Here is a 6,224-nt window from a genome sequence, read left to right as displayed (position 1 = left end):
TAAAATTATGATTTTTTAAATATATATGAATTTTATTATAATATAATTAATTATTTAATTATTTAATTTTAAAATTAGTTTTATTCATCAAAAAATACCAAACCTATGCATTTTGTGCCAGTTATAGCCAAATCTTATTTAAATATTTCAGCTGACATGCCAGCCAATTGCTTAGTTGGCGGTGACGTGTACGACACGGTGTCAAAAAAAACGATTCGATTCAAAAATGGCTAAAAAAGAAACAGAACATATAAGATTTGGCTAAATCTGGTGATTTTTAAAGGTTTGGCTATAATTGACACAAAACGTATAGGTTTGGCATTTTTTTGGTGATTAAGCCTTATAAAAATGATATATATATATATATATATATACTCTAATAAATATTTTTTACAAAACTGTTCTTATTTATTCTATATATCATTAATATAAATTTCTTTTGAAATAATATTACAATTAAAAGAAATTTTTTAATAAAATTACATTAATTTTTATATAACATATATACAAATAAGGTTAAATGTTGGAATTATTCTCCAAATATCTTTTTGGTAAAGTATTTATATCATTTTGATCAATTTTTCTCTTATTTTCTACATCACCTAATAAGTTAACTTATTTATCAAAAATACTCACTATATAAAGAAAACTTATCACATTTTAGGTTGAACTTTTATATAGCCACTCTTTTTTCTTTCTCTCCTTTCTTAAAGTTCTCTCTTCTTTAATTCTTCTTTTTCGTTTGATTTTCAGTGTTTCTCCTCCGGTTACTTTTCTGTTCGTCTTTTCCGTTCGCGCTAGCCTGTTCGTCTCTTCCATTCGCGCTATGGATTTCTCAACTCGTTTTTAGATTTGTGTAATTTTTTATAGTTTTTGTATGATTTAAATATTTAGTAAATAAATTATTGTAGATCTATAAATTTTTGTTTATAAAATTGTTTTATTATTCATATAATTATTTATTTTGTCTTTCTCTTATTCATAAATTTGTTTATTGTTACTGATTTTGTAAATAACAAATTGATTTATGGTGCATTTATAATAATTTTATAATATATTTACGTTTTAGTGTATTTTTGGTGTATTTATAGTGTATTTCTGCCATTTTTAGTATATTTGTGGTACATTTATAGTGTTTATGGTGTATTTGCAGTGTTTCATGGTGTATTTGCAGTGTTTCATGGTGTAAAACACAAAAAAACACTACAAAATGCCATAAATACACTAAAATACACTATATATACATTTTTTATACACTATATATACATTAATCATACACTATAAAAACACCATAACAACACTATATATACACTATTGTTACACTATAAAAAATAAAAAAAATTCCAGAAAAAAAAATATATAAAAAATAAAAATTAACACTATATGTACAATATAAATACACTATTTATACATGATGGATACCGAATCCTACTGTAAGTATAATGGAGCCGAGTTGCAGGAGATCCACTCTCAGGCGACACCGGACTCCCCCTGAAGACCGAAAGATATGAAGGAGATGCTGAATCTCTAAGATTCGGTAACACGCTAATAAAGACCGAATCCCACATGATCAGCCGAGAGCGCGTCAGGTCCGGGATTCGGGTAAACGACTAAGTATGGAAATATTGTCCTATTCGGACACAAACACTACATATGGAAGGATAAGCTCTACTTTAGGAAGATAAGACTATTTAGGAAGACGTTCCTAAATAGGACTCTTATCAGATTAAGGTAGATCCCGACAAATCAGGAGAATCTCTACGATATTGCCGAATCCCTATAAAGTAGGATTCACCTGCCTAATACAACTCTACTAGGTATATTCGACTACTATAAAAGGAGCACGAGGTATGCCTAGAATCACAATTACATTCATATACTCAAAACGCTGCTCAAAGCTCTAGACTGACTTTAGCATCGGAGAGTTAATCGGACAACCACCGTCCGGTTAGCTTCTACCCTGTTTTGCAGGTTCACTCACCGGTTCAGAAGGCAGACTCCATCAATTGGCGCCGTCTGTGGGAAAAGCTTAACTAAACTTCAAAAGAAGGAGCTTTTCTGAACTCAAATACAAATCTCATTGAAGAAGATGACTTCTGAAAGAGTAAACCTGAAAGACAAACAGCCAATGGACCCAAAAAACACTCCGGAGATAATCAACGTGACGGAAGACGGGCTTCACAACTCCGGGGAAAAAAGCAACACCGGAGGGCCCTCTTTCTCAACACCCCAGTACCAAACTAATCCAATAAGGGGAAGCAACCCAATTGCTTTCAATTTAAGCACTGAAGAACAAACACCAAATGCAGCAGCGCAAGATCCACACAACGAAATGCTGAAAAAGATACTAGAATCCGTACAGGCAAATCTTGACAGATTGGCTAGCGAAGCCAAAAGAACAAACGACAGGCACGAGGAAACTATGAAAATCCTAAGGGAAAACTTCAGCCCTACAGCTCCCAGAAGAAGAGAAAGAACAGAAAATGCAAACCCAAGCCGACGAGAGACAAGGGCGAAAAACAATAAAAGCAAGGAACCCCGAACCAGAGGGAACGAAGAAAGAAACGAAGCAAGAAACCAGCGAGAAAACAGAACCAGCGACGAGGAAAGTCCGAACAGAGACAAATCTAACGAGGAATCACCGGAGACACCCAGAAATGAGCACAACCAGGAGGACGCCCGGAGCGGCCTGAATTCAAAAAGAGACGAACGAAGGGAGAAGGAAAAAGAAGACGCCCCGCCAAGGAGTAAGCGACAAGAAAGAGATGCAGGGAAAGAGCAAACTAAGAAAAAACACCAAGAAGGAGAGGGCGAATCGTCAGAGACACCCCAAAAAAGCAAAGCCACATATGTGGTGGAAGAAGATTTAGAAGAGAAGATCGCCAAAGCGCTCAAAAAACTAAAATCTGAAGAATTGGACATAGACGACCTCAGGTTGAAAGGATCACCCCTCTCGCCCGAAATCATGGAGGAAACCATCCCGCACAGCATGAAGCTGCCGATCCTTCCAATTTTCAATGGGGAAGGAGACCCCCGAGACCATACCTCTAGGTTCACAGCGACCATAGGGCTACTCAGCGTATCGGACGCCATCCTCTGCAGGATTTTCCCTACCACACTCACGGGCACAGCCTAGAGATGGTATAACAAACTAAAACCGGGCTCGATCAAAAGCTTCGCTTCGCTTTCAACAGAGTTCCTTAACAGATATCTCACAAACATCCCAGCTAAAACCACTACCAGTATCCTGAGAGCCTGCATCCAAGAAGAAGGAGAAACCCTGCGGAGCTACATCGAACGATTCAACAAGCAAGCTATGAAGATAGACAACCTGAACGTCGACATGGCGACAGAGGCATTGCGAGAAGGAACGCGATTCGGAAAGCTGGTGGACAAGCTGCTAGTCAATAAACCCACAACTTTCTCGAACCTAATGGGCATAGCCCAGAAATACTTCGAGTTAGACGAAGGACGAAGGGCGATTCGCGGAAAGGAAGCAAAAGGAAAAGAATCAAAAGAGAGATCCAGAGAAAAAACCAAGTCCAAACCTGATGATAGGAGAGGAAGACCCGAAGAGAGCAGACGATTCGCCCCCCAGAAAAGATATGAATCGAGATATGATCCCAGAGACGACGAGAATAACTTCACTCCACTAAACACCAGCCGAACTAATGTCCTCATGTGGATCAAAGAAAACGTCAAAAACGTGGTATGGCCACCAAAAATGAAAGCAGAGATAAGAGACACCAGAAAGTACTGCAAATTTCACGACGATTATGGACATGAAACGGATAGTTGCAGAGACTTAAAGGTCGAGATCGAAAGAATGATTGACACAGGCGAGCTGAGGAAATTTGTGGCCCGAAAAGAGAAGAGCAATGACAAGGGAGAAAAAAGAAACAGAGAAGACAAGCCGAAAGAAAAGGAAGACGAGCGCCCATCCAAAATTCTGGGAACCATACACATGATTAACGGTGGAGGGCATAGCAGCTCCACGATCAGGAGGAAGCAGAGGAAGGAAGTAATGAACATACGAGAAACTCACATGCCGCCAGTGATCTTCGATGTAGAAGACTATGAGCACGTCAAAGCACCCCACAACGATGCTTTGGTAGTAACTACTATCATTGAAAATTGGAACATGGAGCGAATCTTAATCGACGAAGGAAGCGCGGTAAACCTGATGACAAACGCAGCATACAAAATGCTGGGAGGAACAGCGTCAAGGCTACGCCGAGTCCCAATTCCGCTATCAGGACTCGGTGGCCCCTCCATCACTCCACTGGGAGCAGTCACCTTGGAAGTAATAATCGGCCCAGAAAGAGGAATAAATAAGAAAATCATGTCACTATTTAACATAGTGGACATGGAACTGACATACAATGCCATCCTAGGAAGGCCTTTCCTCCATGATTCGGCAGCAGTAACCAGCATAAGAGCGTTGGCAATGAAAGTACCAACCGAAAAGGGAGTAGTGACGCTGAGAGGAGACCAAGGAATAGCCAAGAAGTGCTATGACGAGTCAGTGGTGGATCTCCAAGAAAACAAGACCGAAAAGAAGGAAGAATAGGAATGAAAAACGACCCATCATCGGCAACGACTTTCCGTCTTACCAGATGGCGTCAAATCTATCTTTAATATTTTGTATGCCATCTTTTTATCAATAAAAATTCAATTTCGCCACCATCTGATTAGCCAGACGAACCAATAAAGAAATAAAAATCAAGAACAGCCACGAATGATTAAATCAAAGACGAAAGAAGAAAAAATAAATTAAAGATCAAACTCAAGAAAAGCTAAAAGCCAAGAAAATGAGTTTAAATTAACTCAAGGCAAAATCGCCGAACCAGGCAAATCGCCACAAAAGGCTAAAAATGAGTTTAAATTAACTTAGAAAAGGCAAATCGCCAAAAAAGAGTTTAGATTAACTCGAAACAAAAACAAAAAGAGTTTAGATTAACTCTATAAAAAGCAACGCCAAGAACAGGATTTAGAATAACCCTCGAGGCAAGACAAATACATAAAAATAAGGCGAAAGCACATTTCGAAGAAACACGAAGAAAATATATTCATAAATTGCGAATTACAAAAAGCAAAATTAGTACATCAGCAAATACAATCAAAAGATAAACTACTAGACACGGTCTTTAGACATCTTGACAAGAAGATCACGAGCGATGGCTTGGGGATCCAACCCGTTAACCCCAGAAAGATCAATATCAGGATTCTGCTCTAGAAGCTTCCTCCCAATCGCAAGACGATACTCGCTTATCAAAGCAGAGTAAAAAGCTTTCGTATCTAGCAGACGGATATGAAGACTCTCAACCTCCGATCTTAGACTGTCCCTCTCCCCACCAACGAGGGAATTGATTCGAATAAGCTCCTCAATCTCTTGAGTCAAGTCATCAGTTTTCTTCTCGATCACTTTAACTTGGCGATCATTAATCGCATCCTGCGCCTTAAGCTGCGCCAGAAGGGAATCATGCTCTTCCAAAGAAGCCTTCAATTTGGCCCTTTCAGACTCGGAAGTCGCCAAAAGAGAGGACAGACGCTCAACCTCCTCCTCGGCACACTGTCGGCGGTCGTTCAATACCAGAACAGATTGAAGAGCCTACAAGCACCAAAAACAAACAAATAAGGAAACAATTGAATACAAAAAACATATTATATTCAAGAAAGAAAGCACTTACAGAGAAACCATGAAAATAAGCCAGATCGGAAAGCTCCTGACCCGGCCTACCACAAAACCACGTAACATCATCAGGAATCGCCAAAGTCCGGATATATTCCGCTAGCACTCTAGGATTCAGCAAACTGGCAGGATCCTGACCTTCGACCCATTGCACCAAATCTGGAGCAGAAGAAGAGTCTCCAGGAAAACTCTCCCTCGATGGAGAACCATCGCCAACTCGACGCCTCTTCCTAGACAGAGAATCCGGGTCTCGACCCTGAGGAATCTCTCCCGAATCAGCAACAACCAACCCCTCTGAAGTCATACCCCCAACTCCCCCATAAACGGTAAATGATGCTAGAGGGGGAAGTGGCGACGGAACCGCCTCGTCACCTACTGGATCAGCCGAGTCATCATCATCATCATCATCTACAACAATAACCTCAGGCAACGCTATCTCGGCGGGAGCTAGGGGGATATCAACAGGAGCCTACATGCCTCCGAAAAGGCGAGCACTACTTTAATCGTACCAGGGTAAAGTTGCCCCAGAGCA

Source organism: Mercurialis annua, linkage group LG1-X, assembly GCF_937616625.2.
Source record: "Mercurialis annua linkage group LG1-X, ddMerAnnu1.2, whole genome shotgun sequence".
NCBI lineage: Eukaryota > Viridiplantae > Streptophyta > Magnoliopsida > Malpighiales > Euphorbiaceae > Mercurialis > Mercurialis annua.
This window is presented reverse-complemented; position numbering follows the sequence as displayed.